Here is a 22021-nt window from a genome sequence, read left to right as displayed (position 1 = left end):
ACCCTGCAGACTCTGCTCTGTCCTCCTCTTCCTCCATCATCATCTTCAGTCAGTCTGAGAGGTAAACCACAAACACTCAGTGAGTTCACATTAACAGGAGGAACTGAGTTACAGTCGCTGACCTCTGACCTGTCATGTGACCATGAAACCAGGTCAATATGTCTGTAGGTTCAGTCATCCAGGTCATGTGATCTAAGGAGCTTGGAGAGAAAAGAGACGTCTTTAAGTTTCTGGAAGACGTTTCATCTGAGAAGCTTCTTCAGCTCTAAAACCAAACGGTGGAGAGTCCCAGATATTTAAACCTGAGAGGGAAAGAAAGCATGTCGCTGACCCACCACTGATGTTATTTCAAGGAGGAAACTGAGAGCCTTTGCACCAGGAGCACAAACATCAGCTCCAGCAATGATCCACTGATGTGTTTTTATTCCATGTATGAATGTTGTTATTGACAGAGATGACGTTTGTGTGTCAGTGATGCAGTGACTGTTGTTGTTACCTGTACAGGCTGGTTAGACTCTATGAAACAGATCATACAGATCTCTGCATGTTAGAAGAGACTATTAAAGGTCATGAATGAGACAAAGGCAGGGAGGCGTCCTTTACAGCTAAACAGCAGAGTGAGAGAACAGCCAGCACCTCTACATTTATCACATTATACAGCACATGTATGATACTGACAGGGATGAGAAGAATTTAGTGATTCTGATCCCATCATTGATATTACTTATTGATTCTCAGTAGCTCTGCTCTGACAGTCACCACCATCACTGAGCAGCATATCAAAGACATTTGTGCACATTAACTGCATGTTGTGGCTCAAATGTTTGTGCATGTTGGAGGCATTTCCTCTTTGTTGTGATCAGTGTTGGTCATTACTCAAAACAGTCATTATTACACATATTACACAGAACACTTTAATTAAAAGTAATGGAGTACGTTACTTCATTACTCCTCATAACATTACTTTGATGTTAAAATGAACAAATGAGCATGTAACAACATAAAGCTGAGGTACAGCCCCACACACCAACACAGATCCTGATGAGGTCACGTGATGTTTCTCTGAGTGTTTATGAACACAAATCAAAGATGAAACAGCACAAAGACACTTCAAAGTGATTCTACTGTAGAAACATGAACAGGTAGAAACCTGCAGCCTGACTGCTCATCACTTTGTTACCTGTTCAAGTTCAGCAGCAGCAGCTCACTTTATCACGGTGCTGGTCTGGGGTCAGTGTTTACTCAGCTTTAACTAGTGATGTGACGTTCTGTATCGAGGCTTCGAAGCGTGTGTCGAGTAATGGAGGGGGCGTTTCCGCGAAGCGCGTATCCAGGCTTGCTTCATTTATGGGAGGAGCTGAAAATGATGACGTCCGAAGCCTCGCTGCCCGGCTGTACCACGTGACTGGTTCAGGAAGCGGTTCGAACTTTGCCGCGAGCTATGACAGCGATATAAACCCCTCAGACAAAATGTGGGCGTTTGATGGAGAGTTGCGGTTAGTGAGAGTTAGAGACAGTTTAGAAAAAAAAAATCGCCTACGACCTGCCACAGTGGAGAAACTGTTTCTTTTTAACAAAAACCAATGATGTGTCCCCTAAACACTAATCACTGTCCTTGCCTCAATGTTACAAAAGCACAACCACTGTCCACACCTCACCTCACAGTAAATGATCATTTCCATTTTAGGCATTTCCAAATAATCATGTTCCATACTGCCAGTATAAATATACACAGTACACTGCATCACTACAATATACATGTTTTACACACTCCTTTTGTTGTTGACATTTACAGGCTGTGTGCAAAAAGGCCACACTCTTCAAATTCATCAGCTGCTCTGCTATCAGTCCACTAGGTGGAGCCTGAAGCACACACGATGCATTCACTGACACACACTGAGTCACTGTGACTGGAAGCTTCAGTCAGTCCAACACGTGTGAACATTTTAAACCTTTCAGTTGATGGACTACTTTTAATTAACTGCTTTAGCCCACTTACAATGAAAATTTAAAAAAATCTTGTTCATGACGTGTGTAGCATGTTAACACTATTGGAAGGAAAAAAAAAACTTGAACTCCAATTTTGAAAACACAACTTTCTTTCTTTCAATAAAGCTCTGACTTGTATTATGAGTCTGTGGTCTGGGAGAGAGTCTGTAACTCTGTCTGCAACATACAGTAAATAATGACCAATGTTGGTGATAGAGGATTTTTATTATGCAATATGATCAAGTATAATCAAATGTGCTTTATATTCAAATACAATATAATCAAGTGTGTTTTATTTTCTAGTGTTCATATATTTTCACGTAACTGAGTCTATTTGTTAACACAAACGCAATGTATTCTTTTTTAGTATCTGTGATGTCAGATAAGCATGATAAACTTCTGTATTCTTTACCCCAGTCTGAAAGGTCAGACAGGTTGAGATAATGCCTGAACTCTCCTCCTGTAACTGAAAAGAGGAAGTACTATGTAATCAGTTTCTTACCCTATAAATAAAGGAACAAGACATGCATTCTGTGTGTGTGATTTTGCTGAGAGGCACACACCCATGCGCATGTCTTAAAACTCTCTGATTTGGTCTGCAAGCGTCTTATTTTCTCTTACTTGTGAAAATAAATGTCAAAACCCCTGACAGTTGGGCAGTTAATTATATAGTTACTTCTTCAAAAAAGTAACTGAGTTATGCAAACAAAGTTTTTTGCAGCTGTTTACCTAAAAATGCAGCCAAGGTGTTTTTTTAAAATAAACATTTCAAACTATTTACAGAACAATCAGCTGTTCTGCATCAAATCTGATGCCACACAAATTATTTGTGCCGCTCCAAAAAATAATTCCTGTCCTCTATGAGATGAAGGAGAACAACAGCCTGATACCTGCAGGCCTGACAGCAGCAGATGTGTCACTGCTGTAACACCTGTAACACTCAGCAGTCGCCTCATTGTTCTGACACACACAACAACACTATTGACTACACTACACACTAACTACACACTAACTACACACTAACTACACACTAACTACACAAGATTTGCTCTAAACGCCTCAAATCTCTCACATCTCAAACACGCCGTCACTCCGTTTCTTAACAACTAAATGCCATGTTTTGATTGGTTTACTTTAATTTCAATTCAGGTTAGAATTCTTTTTGTGTGCGCAACACAGATTTTCTCTGCGCAGAGACCGTGCCAACAGTGCGCAATTCAGAATCAGAATCAGAAAGGGGTTTATTGCCAAATGTTGAGCAGGTTTACAACATTAGGAAATTGCTGCGGTGCTTCAGTGCAAACAAACTGTCATAAATTGCGCTTAAATAGACATGAAAAAAATAAAAGTAGGAATAAGAATTAAAAGTGCTACGTAGAAAGATATGTGCATGAGATATACATGAGATATATACATGAGAATAAGAATTAAGAGTGCTGCGTAGAAAGATATATACATGAGTGCAGGTGGTGATCAGTGCCAAACATGGAATGAATGATGCAGTGACACAGCGTAGGGTCATGTGTTAGTGGCGGGGACAGTCATACGGTTATTGTTCATGTGTCCAACAGCAGAGGGGAAGAAACTGTTCTTATGGCGAGAGGTTCTGGTGCGAATGGACCGGAGCCTCCTGCCTGAGGGGAGCAGGTCAAACAGACTGTGTCCAGGGTGAGAAGGGTCAGCTGAGATCCGAGCTGCACGCCGCAGTGTCCTGGAGGTGTACAGGTCCTGCAGAGATGGGAGTCTGCAGCCAATCACCTTCTCAGCAGAGCGCACAACACGCTGCAGTCTCTGTTTGTCCCTGATAGTGGCTCCAGCGTACCACACGGTGATGGAGGAGGTGAGGATGGACTCGATGATTGCGGTGTAGAACTGCATCATCGTCCGTGTTGGCAGGTTGAATTGCGCACGTGCGCAGCTTAGAGGGAACATTGCTCACAAGGTGACTACCAATAAAAATGAGTGTGCTTCACTGTCAGAGCTACGGTGATTCAACCAGTAGGTCGAATGACTTGATAATAAAAATGTTTATTTGATGCTTTGCATTGAGGCGCATTGTTGAATTTGCAGGGACACAATAACCACAGATCAGTTGTTCAAACCACTACAGTAGGGAGCCATGTTATGAATAATAATAATACTAATAATAATGTTAATTTAAGTAATTGTTTTTGACTGAACATCACATATAATGTAACAAGCAGAAAATTCAGGTTAAGTGCATTATCAGCATTTGGAGGAGCTCCTTATCCTTCTCTTTACTGCTCACCTCTTACAAAGTGTTCACACAGTTTGCTAGCCTCTGTCAGCCTGCTAGCTATGCTAACAAGTCTACTACACACACTTGACTCGGTCACATGACAGACAGCAGAGATAGCTGCTCTGCTAGCTAAGCTAACTCATGTTAAAGGTCAAAGAAATGAGGCGATGCTGCTGGGAGTTACGTCACAGACTAGCAGAATTTAGTTATTCAGCATAATATTTAATCCTTATTATCTGCTCCTCTCACCTCTGTTTACATCTGAAAACAAGAAAATTTAGCCAACAGTTTATTAGCTTTGGTGAAATTATAAACAGGCATCAGCGCAGTCACCTATACTGTGCTTTAATGCTGGAGCAGCAGGAACACCAGTTAATCTAAAATCTCCTTTTCTCTCTAAAAAGTGACAGCAGACTGAGTCAAAGACAGAAACCTTATTTAAACACCAAATATTCACTTCCTGATCCAGGATTCAAAGAGGACGTTGAACTTACTCAGCTTCTTCCAATGAACGTCTTCACTCTGCAGCTCTCTGCTGTCTGGACCAGGTCTGTGTAGAAACAGAGAAAATCCTCTGCTTCTTCTCCGTCAGCAGTCGTCTGTGTCTGCAGACTGCGTCACATTAAACACTTCACACCAGCAAAGAGGCTGAAGCTCACAGGTCAAAGGTCAGCTGCCACACTGTATATAACAATTCACTTTTGAACAGTAGATAGCCTGTAGGCGTCTCTGCAGTGATAAACAGTTTACACATTAAACACTGAACCATAAAAGAAGCTTAAGCTGCAGCTCACAGGTCAAAGCTCAGCTGCTGCACCCAGTTATGAGTTTAAATAAATCATTAATCATGATTTTTTTCCCTCTCAGCACTTTCACTTGGCCTTGGAGTGTTTTGACGGAGCTACACTGTATGTTTCAAATGTTGTAAATAAATTGGGAGTTAGGGCTGGGCAATATGGCCTAAAATCCATATCGCGGTATAATTTGAAGCATGTGCGGTAACGATATATATCGCGATATATTCTTTTCTTCTGTATCACGTATTTTCCACACTATAAGGCAGACTTACAATCCTTTAATTTTCTCAAAAATCAAGAGTGTGCCTTATGTATGAATTCTGGTTGTGCTTCGTGACCTCGAACCGATTTTGGCTGCAGAAATCTGTTAAAAATGTTTTAGCACAACTTTGGTAAGCCGCACTGCTTGATGGATCGTCAGAGCATTACGGCTGCCGTAGTGAGGAGCTTCACGGAGTAATCTGGGTCCAAAACTCCGACAGCTTCAGGTCCCAAAGTCAAACGAACACTGAGAGTTAAAAACGGTCTAAATTCTTTCATCTTTAATAAAATCATCAGCGTTGCTGCTTTAGCAGATGTAACAATTAAGTTTAATATCCATGAAAACAGAATTTATTAAATTTAACGGAGTTAGAAGTTAACAGGAAGTTAGCTCGCTAGTTTACACCTAAACATTTCATACCATGTTCTGACTGAGATTTTTGAAACTAATTCAAACGTACAGCTCTGCTATCACTTCCAACATAAATGAAGACAGAAAACTAAACAGCAGTGGCGTTTGCAGGGTTACTGAAGTTGGGCTAGCTGGTATATAATGTTGTGCTACGTGATTGCTAGCGACACAGCTATGTTAGCATAACATTAGCACAGTGAAGCTGGAGGATGAACCCCAACTCTTTTTCCACTCGATAAAAGTTAACGTGAGTGATTCTGGTGGTCAGGGACAAATGCAGTCGCATAGCAGGATGCTGTACACGGGCCAAACTTCAGTCACGAGAACAACTGAGATCATTCATCCACAACACTAGGCTAGTTATTAATATACTGCCACAACATGGGAATAGAGCAGCTGCAGAGAATTCAACATTATTGAATCAATGTTACGGAAGTGGAGGAAGCGCAGTTTTTGGCTTTCCCCGCGTTTCAAAAGTGCTTCATCTCTTTGCTGTGACTGTCACCCAGCATAATTGCAGAGGATAATGGTTTTAACCGCTGCGATGCTTTCGACCAAAACAGGTGCAGTTTGATGACATCATCACATGCGCTGTCGCGATAGAGCGGTATAGTCAAAATCTCTATCGTTGACCAAATTTAATCGATTCTGTCGTTTATTGTTTATATCGCCCAGCCCTACTGGGTGTGATTTTGTTGTATTGGTTTGTTTTTTGGTTTTATGTTTCCATGTAGATGAATGAAGACAGATTCACTCTTACCTTTTCAAAATGTCTATAAGGTAGACTAGGTCTATGCTTTTCTGCCTCTTCACAGATAATCCCAGTGATTTTCCCTTGGTCTGAAATTTCACCTGATCTTGTGATATTGAGAGTCATCTGCCTTTGAGGCAGCTAACCAAACAGTGTTCTCTAAACTCTAACTTTAATATACTTTGATATATTTCAGATTTCTGAGCTCTGCTCTGACTCCGTGCCAGTAGCTCCTTAATATGACTTTAGTTTGATCAATAATTAACCTGCAGAAAGTTTCTGTTCCCACTCCACCACGCCGAACAACCCTGAGAACAAATAATATGATGTGGGTGTGTCTGCAGGCTTCAGCACTGTGAGCATTAAACACAATAAAAGACTCACAAGTTCCTGCTCAAAGGTCAGCTGCCTTTAGATCAATCATTAACCTGCAGCAGGATCCAGTCTTCTGCCTGTTGTGGTTGTGACAGCTGCTCGTAGGAGAGTTTGTTTGTAGGAGGTGGAGATGTTCTCAGATCAAGTGCGTAATCGTCTCTTTGTGTAGACGCTAAAAGCTGTGAGCCAAAACTCTCTGCTCTGAAACTCTTCACTCAGTCCTCACGCTGAGAGTTTAGAGGCTGAACTTCTTGTTCCTCCATAACACTTTTCATGAAACAGCAGAAATGAGCTTGTGTTTCTCAGCAGTGCGCACACAGAGAACCGATCCTCTCTGCTCAGCCTGAACAAATCAAAGTGAAACGTCAGTGAAAACACAGCTGCTGATCAAACTGTGTCAGATTAATGCCTCAATGTTTCACTGTGAGGTTAAAAAATACATAAAATGATTTAAAGAAGTAGGAGGCAGATTTTCACAATAAGAGCACTTTGTTTTTAATTCAGTTAATGTCAAACTGTCATCAACACCTCTGTGTTGTTTCCGTCTCTGAGCAGATTCAGGCATTACTCAAATAATAAAGGCTTTTTTTTTCACTATTATACTTTTCATTAGTCTCCAGGTTGATGATTATAAACAGAATTATTAAAGTTTTTATCATTTCAGGCTGAAAATCAACATGAATTTGGTTTTAATCAAAGAAGCTCCTTTAATGTGTGTCATTAAAATCCTCACACAGACTTAAAAAGGCGACATTAACATTAAAATAAATGAAAGAAGCTTCAGCTGAGAGCTTCATGCAGTCATCATCAGCAGCTCATAGCAGTCACAGCTCTTTATTACGCAGCTTTGCAGGAATTAAAGTGGCTGAAGTGTCAGAGTTTGTGTGAGAAGCTGCTTCATGGACAGCTGTACACACGTCTTTATTATTTCTTCATAAATCAAACACACAGGTTTGTCTGTAGATGATTTAAAGTGTGTCGTTGTGCAGTTAAAGCTGTTTGTGTGACGCCCTGACCTCCTGTGAATGAAACAGCCAATCAGATCCATCAGAGAGAGAGCAGGAAGTGTGTGTTTGTGACAGAACAAGGAAACAGTGATGATGATGAACATAAAGGTCCTCTGATGTTTCCTGTTACAGTAACGCTTGTTCATCTGTTGCTCTCCTACACTTTCCTATAAATAAAGGAGAAAAAGTCCGTTTAGTTTCATTTCCTACAGCTCAGAGTTACACTTCACATTCCTGCTGTCACATCAAAAAGCTTCACTTTGGTCCAACATCTACATGTTAACATGAAACACAGACAGACTCAGAACATCTGGAACATCTGCACTTTGACCCAAACTGTTATAGCAGGATATTTTCTGCATATTTCTTATGTTGGACCTGTTTGAACTGTAAACGACCTGTAATCATCTGTAAATGGTGTGAGACACACTGAGGCCACCTACAGGGCAGCTGGGGAACAGCAGGGATCTGAAATCATACGAGACGTTAGTGAGTGAGAAGAACAAACGGACTTAAGATGGCTCGAAGTGATCAAAGTTGATCTAAAACAGAAGATAAATCCACTGATTCTTTGTAAAGTTCATCTGCTGCTCACATGAATCCATGAAAGATTTATTTCACTGAATGTTTCTTCAAAGCTCATTTCAACCTGTTGAAGTCATGAATGAAAGTGCAGACTGAGAGTGGATCACATGATGTTTGAGGTGTGTCATGTGACATGTTCAGTATTGTCACACATGTCTAGATTGTCCCTGATATCATAACTGCTCAAACACTGATGATTATATTTGAAGAATTATTCCTGATGGCAGCAAAGTTTGAATGGAGCTCTCTGTCTGTGCTGATTTGTCGCCCTCTGGAGGTCAAAGCACAAACCTACAGGGCAGCTGGGGAACAGCAGGGATCTGAAATCATACGAGATGTTAGTGAGAAGTTAGAACAAACGGACTTAAGATGGCTCGAAGTGATCAAAGTTGGTCTAAAACAGAAGATAAATCCAAAGCAGCATCAGATGAATGTTACCATTTCCAGTTACCGTGCCCTTCATCTAATATGGAAATGTGTTGTTTTTTTTTGCCGTGTTGTTGTTCTTCCTATTGTGTTTAGGCCAGAGATGCTCTTCAAACAGCTGACAGACATGACCACATTACAAGAACATGGTGTGAGTCCGATTTGATATTCCAGTCAACGCTGAGAGACCTTAACCAGGAAGTCAGAGGTCAGCTGATGCTGCGAGCAGGAAGTGAACCAAGGGAAAGGTCCACTCTACTCAATCTCAAAGAAAATATGCTGGTATTTGTTGATGTTGATGGTACAATAAAAATATATAATATAATAAATAATAAAATATCATGTGATGATGAGATGTGTTGTTGGTGTTTGTATTTTCTGTAAATGTCTTTTTTAATGTAAATGCTTTGTTCCAGACGGACAGGGAATCAGTTGCTGTACGATGACAACGCGCTTTCCAAAATGAGAGACTGGGCAGCCCCAGTGTCGCGCAAAATTACAATCGGCACGCGATCCTCCTCTATTCCAGTCAGTGAGGCGAACCCTTGTGAAATGAATGGTCGGTAACTGCTGTCAAGACTGTCATTTCCTGGTTCATCACTGACGGGATTAGGAGTAGCAACCGATTGAACAAAACCAATGCTTTTTGGCTTTTTCCATGTGTGAGTTTGCTCTTTGCGACGGAGCGACGGACAACTGGCAATGAGATGGCCAGTATCATGGCAATAAAAGCATTCTCGGACAGTCATGGGGACCTGATCAGGGCGCGTTTGACGCTTAGGAGAAACCCTCAAACTCCTCGCAGGTTTAGACAATGGCGCACAATCATGGCGCACAGCTGGAAACGTAACGCGATGGGTCAACACAAACTCATCTGCGAGAACAGCAGCTTTAGACAACGAATCCACCTTTTGCTCATTGATATATACAACAACATTTTCTGGAAGACACGTTTTGAATTCCTCCAGCAGGACCAACTCTCTTAGCTGAGCAAAGTCCTTCACTTTACTTGCAGCTAACCATTTATCAAACAAGAGAGTCTTCTCCCTGGCAAACTCTACATGTGTTTGGTTGGCAGATTTTTCACATGACCGAAACTTCTGGCGATATGCCTCTGGAACTAGCTCATAAGCCCTTAAAATAGTGGATTTCACAATTTCATAATCCAGGCTGTCATCAATAGACAAGCTCGCACACACTTCCTGTGCTTTCCCCACCAATTTACACTGCAGCAACAAACTCCACACATCCTTGGGCCATTTCAAAGTGGTTGCGATGCGTTCAAAGGCATTAAAGTAAGAGTCAACCTCACTTTCTCTGAAAGGTGGCACTAAAGCAATTTGCCTGCTAGCATCAAATTGGTCAGAGGAGAGTGAATCAGAAGATTTACTCACAACTTTACTCACTGGGGTAGAGGTAACATTGCGCTGCCGGGAAGGATCCAGCTCCATAGCCCTTATGCGGAGATGCATAAGCTCAACTTCTTTGGACTTAGTCGCAAGCTCCACCTCTTTCAGGCGAAGGGCGAGCCCAAGATCCTCCGTAACCAATCCTGTTGATTGTCCGGCTGGGCTAACGTTTGGGATCTGAATGGCAGCAGGAGCCTCCGCCCCTGGCGACACCCGTCCACTGGGAGCTTTTGGGATGGTTGCAGCAGCTTCTGCTCCCGCATCCACCACCAAACCTCCAGTCGCCTCAACCGGCCGAGGTTTCGACTCCGCAAAAACCCCCTTATCCACCAGCTGAGCTGTCAGGCACTGCTTAATTTCTGTCTTTTTAGCATGTAAAGGCACACTAACATTAAACAAATCTGCCACCAACAACAAATCCGCCTTTGTGCATCGATCCAACTTATCCACGGTGGGTTGTAGTGCAAAATCATCCACATCAAAAGTCATCGTGACTAGACCACCCCCAACACTACAAGAAAACTGCCAACCAAAAACCGCAGACAACCCACAAAACACAATGAGCAAAAAGAATGGCAAAAGAAAAAAAAAAGGACGAGCCCCCACTTTATGTTACGCCCCAGTCTAGGGGTACAGGAACGCAACATAAGTTTGAAAAGACTGCCCCGCCCTGGTCCCCAAAACCATACACAAAGGGAAACCAATTCCTTAGTGAATCGTGTTTTATTATCTACACTGCAAAAATGAAGCTCCAGGGTGAACAAAGGCCAAAATAACAAACAAAACAAGCTAAGTCAGGAGGAGGTGCTATCTAAAACCCTATGTGAAATCAAACATCAAACAAAAGACAAGCGCTACACCTAACTCCCTAACTGAAATAAACAGGAGAAAACAGTGCAAGGAAAAACAATAAGGCAGCTCACCCCTTCTGTTGCAGTGCTATTTACAAGGCTATTTACAATGAAAACTAATGTACACACTATATACAAAACTCCAAAAAAGTCGCACAAAGTCACAGGCACAAAAGTCTCAGGTTTTGGAGGCCAGGGTCAGGTCTGCTGCTGCTGTCAGTGGCTGCCCCGGGACAACTGCTGGTGAGGGATTTGAATGAAGATCACATGGCCAGGGGACCAATCAGCAGCCGTCAGCTCATCCACTCCGGGACCTGCAAAGACTTAAAGGCACAGACAACAACAGCCACCAAAACAGATTATGGACAGGGCCATAACACCCCCCTTCCCAAGACCAAACATCTCCCCTAAAGATGTTTGGCGCTTAGGGGTTCCGGAAACCACGTGACAGCGCATCTGCCAGTACATTCTCTGTCCCTTTTTTGTGATGGATCTCCAGATTGAAATCTTGTACTAAGAGGGACCATCTCATGAGCCTTTGGTTAGAATTTCGCATTCGGGTCAAAAACACGAGGGGGTTGTGGTCTGTGTAAACAATGACAGGTGCTGAACTGGAACCGACATAGACCTCGAAATGCTGTAGAGCAAGCAATAGGGAGAGAGCTTCTTTTTCAATGGTGCTGTATTTCTGTTGGTGGGAGTTGAATTTTTTCGAAAAGTAACCAATTGGGTGATCAACACCCTGCCTATCCTCCTGCAACAGTACCGCACCTGCACCGTTGGCGCTGGCATCCACCTCAAGTTTAAACGGATGTGTGAAAACAGGAGCGGCAAGTACTGGTGTGCTGCAGAGGAGAGCTTTGGCAGACTCAAAAGCATTCTGGCATGTGGGGGACCATACAAATGGTTTTGACACACTTGTGAGACTGGTGAGAGGTGCAACTACATCTGCAAAATTCTTACAGAAGCCACGATAATAGCCGGCCATACCAAGGAACCGGCGAAGCTCACGTCTAGTGCGAGGCACAGGGAAATCTAGGATAGCCTGGACTTTAGCCAGCAGGGGGCGCACCTGTCCCTGACCCACCTGCTTCCCTAGATAAGTCACAGTGGCCTTACCAAAGTCACATTTGGCAAGATTTAGGGTAAGGGATGCCTCCTGTAATCTTTCAAAAATCTCCGTGAGTGTTCCAAGGTGATCTGACCAAGTCTCTGAATAGGCTACAATGTCGTCTAAGTACACTTCACAGTTTGTGACACCACCTAAGACAATGTGCATAAGGCGTTGGAATGTGGCAGGGGCATTTCGAAGGCCAAAAGGCATGACGGTGTATTGGAGGAAGTGGTCCGGAGTGACAAAAGCAGAAATTTCAGATGCACGCGGAGTGAGGGGAACTTGCCAATAACCCTTTAATAAGTCCAGTTTGGTGACAAACTTTGCGGAGCCAACCCTGTCAACACAATCTTCCATGCGGGGAAGAGGGTAGGAGTCGGGTTTGGTCACACTGTTCACTTTTCGAAAATCACTACAAAAACGTGGAGTTTTGTCTTCCTTCGGCACAAGAAGGCATGGGGAACTCCAGGCACTCGAACTAGGGACAGCAAGACCATTTTCCAGCAAGTAGGAAACTTCTTGCTGAAAAAGTGCACGTTTGGTAGGGTTCACACGATGAGCGTGTTGTTTGATCGGAGGGTGGTCACCTACATCTATGTCATGGTCGAGGACAGTAGTGCGAGACGGAGTGTCAGCAAACAGAGATGGGTAAGTATTGATCAGAGAACACACATCGGCCTGGGCAGCCTCATCTAAATGTTTTAGGTGGGAATTCAACTTATCCAATACTTCAGAGTTTCTGAGTCGGGAGCAACCCTCAGCACAAACGAAAGCTAAGCCATCACTTTCTGGGCTATACTGAGACGGGGATGCTGGCACAACTACCGACACGGCAGACAGCGCAGCGGGGGATGAGGAGGAGTTTACACCTGCATCACGAACAAAATAAGGCTTCATCAGATTAACATGACACACACGACGCTTTCTCCTACGGTCTGGGGTACCTATAACATAATCTGTGTCACTCAGTTTCTCTTGGACAGTATAGGGCCCACAGAACTTTGCCTGGAGAGAGGATCCAGGAACGGGTAGGAGAGTCAACACTTTGTCACCCACTTCAAATTTCCTCTGCACGGACTTTTTGTCGAATTTCCTTTTCATTTTTTCCTGAGACGCGGAAAGAGCCTCGCGTGCAATTTCGCATGCTTTATGCAGACGCTCCCTAAAACAACTTACGTAATCTAATACGTTCTGCTCGGGGGTAGCTGTGTCGGACAGATATCTCTCTTTAAGCAGCCGCAGGGGACCACGCACTGTGTGTCCAAACACCAGCTCTGCGGGACTGAAACCCGTGGACTCCTGCACACTCTCCCTCACCGCTAGAAGGAGAAGTGGCAGACCTTCGTCCCACTCTCTTCCTGACTCGAGGCAGAACTTCCTCATCATGGCTTTTAAAGTCTGGTGGAAACGCTCAAGCGCACCCTGTGATTCGGGGTGATATGCACTGGATTTTTGATGCTTGATGGATAGCGATTTTAAGACCTGAGCGAATATCTTGGACATGAAGTTAGACCCTTGGTCTGTTTGAACTGATTTAGGCAAACCGAAAAGGGAGAAAAAGTTTACTAATGCTCTGACAATGGCTTTGACTTTGATAGTGCGTAACGGAATAGCCTCGGGGAAGCGTGTGGCGGCGCACATTAAAGTCAAGAGGTACTGACGTCCTGACTTGGTTTTTGGAAGCGGACCTACACAATCGATGATTATGTGCTCAAATGGTTCGCCCAAGGCTGGGATTGGATGCAATGGAGCAGGAGGAATAACCTGGTTGGGTTTTCCGCTGACCTGGGAAAACTTTCCCATTGGCTAGATCATTCCCCAGAATCATAGTAACCCCCTGCACGGGCAAGCGAGCGCGCACCCCAACTGTTACCGGGCCCGAAACGAGAGGCGACTGTAGGAAGACTCTGTGCAGCGGAGCTCGTAACACACTCATTTTCACTCCCCACACGAGAGCATCAGCACCACAAAACGAGTTACTTGAGAAAGGCAACGCGCTTTCCAAAATGAGAGACTGGGCAGCCCCAGTGTCGCGCAAAATTACAATCGGCACGCGATCCTCCTCTATTCCAGTCAGTGAGGCGAACCCTTGTGAAATGAATGGTCGGTAACTGCTGTCAAGACTGTCATTTCCTGGTTCATCACTGACGGGATTAGGAGTAGCAACCGATTGAACAAAACCAATGCTTTTTGGCTTTTTCCATGTGTGAGTTTGCTCTTTGCGACGGAGCGACGGACAACTGGCAATGAGATGGCCAGTATCATGGCAATAAAAGCATTCTCGGACAGTCATGGGGACCTGATCAGGGCGCGTTTGACGCTTAGGAGAAACCCTCAAACTCCTCGCAGGTTTAGACAATGGCGCACAATCATGGCGCACAGCTGGAAACGTAACGCGATGGGTCAACACAAACTCATCTGCGAGAACAGCAGCTTTAGACAACGAATCCACCTTTTGCTCATTGATATATACAACAACATTTTCTGGAAGACACGTTTTGAATTCCTCCAGCAGGACCAACTCTCTTAGCTGAGCAAAGTCCTTCACTTTACTTGCAGCTAACCATTTATCAAACAAGAGAGTCTTCTCCCTGGCAAACTCTACATGTGTTTGGTTGGCAGATTTTTCACATGACCGAAACTTCTGGCGATATGCCTCTGGAACTAGCTCATAAGCCCTTAAAATAGTGGATTTCACAATTTCATAATCCAGGCTGTCATCAATAGACAAGCTCGCACACACTTCCTGTGCTTTCCCCACCAATTTACACTGCAGCAACAAACTCCACACATCCTTGGGCCATTTCAAAGTGGTTGCGATGCGTTCAAAGGCATTAAAGTAAGAGTCAACCTCACTTTCTCTGAAAGGTGGCACTAAAGCAATTTGCCTGCTAGCATCAAATTGGTCAGAGGAGAGTGAATCAGAAGATTTACTCACAACTTTACTCACTGGGGTAGAGGTAACATTGCGCTGCCGGGAAGGATCCAGCTCCATAGCCCTTATGCGGAGATGCATAAGCTCAACTTCTTTGGACTTAGTCGCAAGCTCCACCTCTTTCAGGCGAAGGGCGAGCCCAAGATCCTCCGTAACCAATCCTGTTGATTGTCCGGCTGGGCTAACGTTTGGGATCTGAATGGCAGCAGGAGCCTCCGCCCCTGGCGACACCCGTCCACTGGGAGCTTTTGGGATGGTTGCAGCAGCCAGATGGTTGCTTTATATCAGTGAAGATGTATAATGTAATTTAAAATGTTGATGATGGGTTGTAGTGGGCTTATACTTACAAAACTGCCTCATTTTATTGGAACGATCCACAGTTGCATCCATTCACGGATGACATCTGACATCATTTGACATCTGGTCTGAACACGTTTGTACACAAGATGCCTCAGTTCTGGATGTTCCCACAGACTCCTCTGTGCACCTAAAGAAAAGGTCAAGGGTCAGCAGCACATGTAGTTGGGACAATTCTTCAGTCGCACAAACTACACAATGATTTTCCTCCAATGACGACTTTTCACTTGCAGAAATGGTCCTGTGTGATTTCCAGGCTGTGATATAAAAACTAGTTCCTAATGGCAGCGACTCACTCAGTAAACATGTGTTTCCTTCACCAACCTCACACACAGATCCAATAAGATCAGGAAGTGGGCAGTATAGTACAATATGTGTTATTCTGTGCTGCACTGCCCAAACTAAAGATCTGCTGAAGTGTTGGAAATGATCCAGATGTTTATTTTGGACGATACAGCAGAAGATCAGATATGAAAGTGGAGATAACACAGAAGACCTGCAGCAAAGGTCAGAGGTCAGACAGGGCCCTGGATTCAACAATGAGCCAATGATCATCAAGCAGTGACTAAAGCAGAGCCCTGACGTTCTGACATTCATCACACAGTCAGAACAAATGTCTGCTGATGACTTCATCTCATGAAACGACTGATAGATGTCAGTTCATTGATCAGCTGAGCTGCTGATCTTCATCGTCACAGAAACATTCAGCTTGTTTCAATCAGTAAATAACTCCCACTACTCCCAGTTTGAACTGTTCCCACTCAAAATGCTGTGAGAACAATGATCATTGTAGAACTTCACAAACATCACGTGTTGTTTTCCACATGTAAGATCAGCAAACACACAGAAACTTCCTGTTGCCACACACGGCCTCTAAAATCTCTTCCACGCTTTCTGTCTGAAGTCCACTCTCTGTGTCGGATCCACAGGAAACAACAAGATCTTATTAACATGGTTTTCAATGTGTCTCCTTCCAAAAAGTCCAACCAATGAACAAATGTGTGTATTTGTGGAGGCCGAACAAAAGCATGACACATTTCTCTGTTTCTATAAACTGGAGTCAAACACAAACATGAAGAGTTTCACTGACAGACTCCAAAATGCCCCCACAGTGGATCAAAGGGAAATCCTACAGTGTGGCCAGAGACTCTTAATGGCTCCAACATCAACACATCCACAATGTTGGATCCAGTTCTGCCTCACAGAGTTACTAAGACACACCCTCTGCAGCATCACAACAGCTCCACCTGCTTCACCTGCCTCCTCAGCATCTGTACACCTGAAGAGAAAAGAAAGGCTCCAACAGCTCAAATCTACAAAGGATTCATGAAGTTTCATCCAACAATAACATGTTTGCCTTCCACAGTGTGCTGTTAGACACCACTGTACCTCTGCCATTTCAAAAAGAGCAGCTTGGGAACATTTTGGCTCCAAACACTTTGTGTTTAAGTTCTTTGTTTTCTTTGTGAAGCCGACAACATCTGGAGCTTTGTGACTCATAGAAACATCATTTTGTTCTTTAGATGACAGCAGATTGGGACTGAATAATCAATCACTATCAAACCAATAAAGACAAACATGCTGATTTTACAGGAACTTTGTTGGAGAAGCTGCAAAGACATGAAACTGGTGGAGATCCCAAACCAGTTGATAGTGCTGGTTATTCCAAATAAAGCTGTTTCCCTTTGAGATGAAATGACTTTGTGTCCTGATATATAATAAAGATGTTGTTGTTTTTGAGCCCCTGTAGTAAAAGTAGTTTAAAGTCAGCTTGAGTTTGATGTCTTTATGTCAAAGCTGCTCATGATGTTGAGCTGCTGATGGAATAAAAACAATATAAAAGCATGTAGTCCAGACTTAAATGTAGCCTGTTGTTAGCTGAGGTCCACACACAGTGTTTGACAGTGTAAAGTGTGTGAAAGGGCTGCTGGTGGAGCTCACTAGGATGAGCAGGTGACCACGAGGTGGAGAGCAGCTGGCCTGGCTTTGACCCGGGCCACGCCCCCTTTCTCTCTGCTTTGCAGTCACTTATCTTCACTGCTCTGTCCAATAAAGCTGAAAAAGGCCCCGAATCAAAGAAATCTGCTGCAGCCTCTGAAATGTCTTCTGTTTCCTTCCCGACGGCTTTTTCACCGTCAGCCCATCAGACAGTCCAGCAGCATTTATGATGATGTCATGATGTTGAAGAGGCTGCTACGGTGGCCTCCCATGACCCCCAGCCTCATCACAGCTGAGATGCAGACATTTGAAAACATTCAGCAGACAACTGAATAACAGTCCAACACAACAGTCTGTGTGCAGACACACACTGACCTTTCATATAGTCAAACACAGCTGGTTGAGTCATTTCTCTGTGAGTCTAAAGTGAATCTAGTATTTGAAAGTCCACTTCCTGTATTTGTTGTTGAAGACTTCTTCAGCTTCTTCTCAAGGACATCAGCTGCTTGTTTGGCAGCAGAGGCAGTTAAGAAGCTTCCTGAAAAACACTGAACAGTGAGTTCACTGTGGCATATGACAGATTCAGCTTTCTGTGTGCAAATGTGTCTGTGTCGACCTTTCAAATGCTGTTGAATCCAAAACATCAGCGGCTCCTCGGCTGCTCACTTCATGCACTTCTGTCTGTGTGACAGTCCAATGACATCACAGCTGTTTCCAGCCCCAGTGTCTCAGGACTGGACACCTTTAAACATGTCGAGGATCAAACAGCGTCCAGCTAAACACACATGAAACTATCAGAGCTGACAATCATTCCAATAACATCTAATGGTTCATGTATGTAGACACAGGACTACAAGGAAATGGCTCTCAGCATCTGGCTGTGGGAACACATGAGTCCCTGTTTGTGTTCAGATTGTGTGCATGTTTTAGACGTGTGTCACATGTAGAAACACAACAATCCCACAATGACACACAGATGTGTTTGACACAGCTGTGCAGCTGTAAGTTGTTTCTAATGATTCATTGAAGCTCTTCTAACATTCTGGAGACGATCAGTACATGAATCTGTTCAACACGACAACAATTTGACTTCAGTGTGAACGTTTGCATTAAATAACCTTCTTCATCCAGCTGACAGCATCTTCATCCTATGATGTGAACAGTTCCTCCTGTTGATGACAAACCTCTGACAGGATCTGCTTGAGGAGCTTTTTCATGTGCAGCTCTCTGAGCTCAGGGCTGAGCTGCTGTTTCATCTTTAAGAGCTGCTGCCTCCTCGCCGGACTTGTTCTCCTCTTCTTCTCCTGATGACACCATTTCTGCTTCATATAAAATTCAATAAAGATGTTAACATGTATCTGTAGCAACAACATCATTGAATCTAGAACAACTGGAGCCAAACCAGTGGCTCTGCTGGGATCACTGGTGAGCCAACACTTCCTTGTTGATGCAGATTTCAGGGCTTCCTTTTGCTCCTCCGTTATAACTGTTCTCTCTTCTCAACACATGATGACACAAAGGAATCAGCAGTGACAAAGATGATGCTGAAGAGAAGCACACACTTCACACATATAACAGAGCAGTGCAGTTACACACACCTCTGCTCGACATCAGGCCTCAAACAAAGACACAAAACACTAACTTGACTCTAAACAGAAGAAACGAGCAGCTGTTTCTGTTCTGTGCTTATTTATATTTGACACACATGCTTCTCTTTGTGCAAACACACATCGCACTATAAGGGTAACCTCGCACACAATGATTGGACAGCACAGTGATGATGCTGGGAGATCCTATACGCAGCAACACAGAAACACTGAGAACTTTAAACAATGATGGAAAGTGTTATAAATGACTTGTTGGCCTCTGATCTGTCACAAACAGCTGAAACGTGTCTCTCATGAGTCACATGAAGGTTTTTGACAGAAAGGACAAAAAGTAGCTGCAGTCAGTTTGTGTCATTTTTATATTTATTCATCTGGGAGAAAAATCTGAGGGACATTAAAATGTGTTTTCAACAGAGACAAGAACATGAATATAACAGAACAGGTAAATGAACATGTTTCAAGTAAACAGCTGGACTGATCAGGTCCAAACACAGAGTGATAAACTTGTCAAACAGCTGTCATATCTTTATATAGAAGCTCTTTATAAATGCTGCTCACTGCAGTCTGTTTACTAATAATGTCAAAGTGTTAGAAACACAGAAACATCAGAATGGTCTTTGTTCACAGAAACCTGTCTGGGATCCTTTGTTGTTCTTTTGATGCAGAGTTACATTATAAATATAAAGAGTTATTTCAGAGTCTCATCAGTTTTCCTGCATGTCTTTATTTAACACATCAGCAGGGCTGAAGCTCTCATGTTAAACACACACTGATCTATGGACACGTTCATGTGTTTCTAACAGAACCAGGCTGTTATCAGCCTGCACTAACATTATGTCACACACACTGAATGTAACAGTGACAGTTTACATCATCACACAATCAGCTGTGATTGTTTCACTGTCATCAAACGAGTCAACAGGAAGTAGAATCAATAGAAACCAATCATTTACTGACAGCATGTCTGATGGAAATAAGTGCAGATTATGTATGAAGTCTAACTGCACACAGTAACTGTGTTACAATAAGGACTTAACAGCGCCCTCTGCTGGAGTGTTTCAGTACTGCGTTAACTACAATACACCACCTCCTCCTCACACCACCTGCTACAGCTCTACTCTTCTATGACTACAGTCATCCACAGCACTGATGTGAGGTCACATGGTTCATATGTAAGGAGCACAGCTGACCTCAGGTCAGTTTAATGACTGTGAGCAGCAGCTGTGTTATTGTCACTGTGACAGGGAGACACTCTCAGACACAGCGCTCATGTCAGCTTGTTCTCATGCAGGAGGATCAGGAGCTCCATGTTTGTCTTTCTGTTTGAATCATGATGTGTTTGTGCCATCAGAGTCTGTCATGAGTACTCAGGGTTTCACAGCAGCTCTTCTGGATGCTGACGAGGACTCCAACCTCATGTTTCACCTCTCTGAGCTTCTGATGTCTGTGAACACTCGTGTTTCTTCTCTGGGCTCATCTGGACAAAAACACCTTTCTGTGTTTGGCTGCAGCCTCATTCTGACTGACAGGAAGTGTGTTATCCATGAGCTGCACTTCTGTGAGGAAGTTTCCTGCTGTGTTTCCTGTCTGTGGACAAACACGAGTGTTCCAGCTGAGGACTTGGTTCCTTCCACCTGTCCATACAGGACATCACGCTGTCTGCAGCTCTGTAAATGCAGCTCCAGGTCCTTCCACGTGCTGCTCTGTATTTGTGCAGTTTGTAGTGTGTCCTGGGAAACGTAGCACACATGGTGTTCTTCTGCTGTTTCCTCCTTTCACTGAGTGTGAAACACTGACGCTGTGCTGTTGTTCACAGAGGGGAGCTGATTCTAGCTGCAGCTGGACTCTGTCATCTAACTGAATGTGTTGGTGCTGATCACGGGGCTCTGAGGGGGGAGCAGCAGGAGGACTCTGGATGCTGACGTCAGTGTATCTGTGGAAGCTCCCACAGCGTGTCTGTCATTCAATATTGTGCTGTATATTGTATCTATGCAAAGATGAACAGACTGTGTGTTCACTGGTCTCTGTGCTGCAGCTCTGATGTCATCATCACTCCCTCCTCCACCCTCAGCAGTCCCAGCATGCTGCTGTGGTGCACCCCACCCTCACTCTACACCTGAGCCACAGACCACACCCTCCACCTCAATATACACCACAGTTTTCTCTGCTGTGGAAATGAGATCAGGAGGAAATCATCATTATTATTATTTAATAAACGCTCACATTAATGTGGGCTTATTTGTTTCATATTAGAAACATTAGTTGAGTGTTTTTAGTATAAAATGGTCAAAGTCCCTCTTTTTGCTCCTCCCCTCACCTGTGGATGGACGGTGCTGTTACCGTGGTGACAGCTTGGATGTGTTTCAGTCCTGCCTGGTTATCACTGCAGGAATCTTTCACATTTATTACAGGTAATAACTCTGATTTTTCTGTGTATTATGAACCAAATGTATCCTGATACACACAGAGACGGATGAGCAGAGGTTTTTTTTGCAGTTTATGTAGTTACTATGGACTTAATGCATACATATTATTAAAATTAGGGCTATAACAGTTGTATTGATGTATAGCAACTTGAAATGCTCCCACAAATGGCTCCACAGCATGTAAAAATATAACAAAAGCTCTGGCGGACTTGGTTCTGTGGTCAGTCTTAAAGGGTGAAGTTAAACTCTGTAATCTTCACTGTGTCACAGAGTTCAGTGAGTCCCGTTATTCACAGTATCAATCAGATCATCAGAGAACAGCTGATCAGCAATCAGTGGTGCCAACAGCGCCTCCTGTGGTGAGAGGATGCAATAATGCAATGTAGCATTTTTCCACTCAACACTTGCAGTCATGGAAACTGTCTGTTGGATCTGTGTGACGTTGCTTTCTTGGTTAGAGTTCCTCACAAATGTCCAGATGATTCTTCTAATGAGGCGTCGACCATGTTTGCAGCTCTTTG

At 43.6% G+C, this 22021-nt stretch overlaps 2 protein-coding genes across 2 annotated transcripts in view; one reads left to right on the top strand and one right to left on the bottom strand.

The window, feature by feature from the left end:
* Positions 1-22021, top strand: part of LOC308399066 (uncharacterized protein) — a 262268-nt gene that overhangs the window by 143830 nt on the left and 96417 nt on the right. The window lies entirely within an intron of this gene.
* The window catches only part of LOC308397253 (protein NLRC3-like), a 30876-nt gene continuing 30481 nt past the window's right edge, over positions 21627-22021 (bottom strand). The window contains exon 7 of the mRNA XM_080883073.1: positions 21627-22021. This exon is cut by the window's right edge and continues 1216 nt beyond it. The gene's annotated coding sequence lies outside the window, so the exon portion shown is untranslated.

This window comes from Rhamphochromis sp. 'chilingali' (assembly GCF_963969265.1).
Source record: "Rhamphochromis sp. 'chilingali' genome assembly, chromosome: 1".
Classification (NCBI taxonomy): domain Eukaryota; kingdom Metazoa; phylum Chordata; class Actinopteri; order Cichliformes; family Cichlidae; genus Rhamphochromis; species Rhamphochromis sp. 'chilingali'.
Note: the sequence above shows the minus strand (reverse complement) of the source record. Positions and strands in the feature narration are given on the sequence as shown.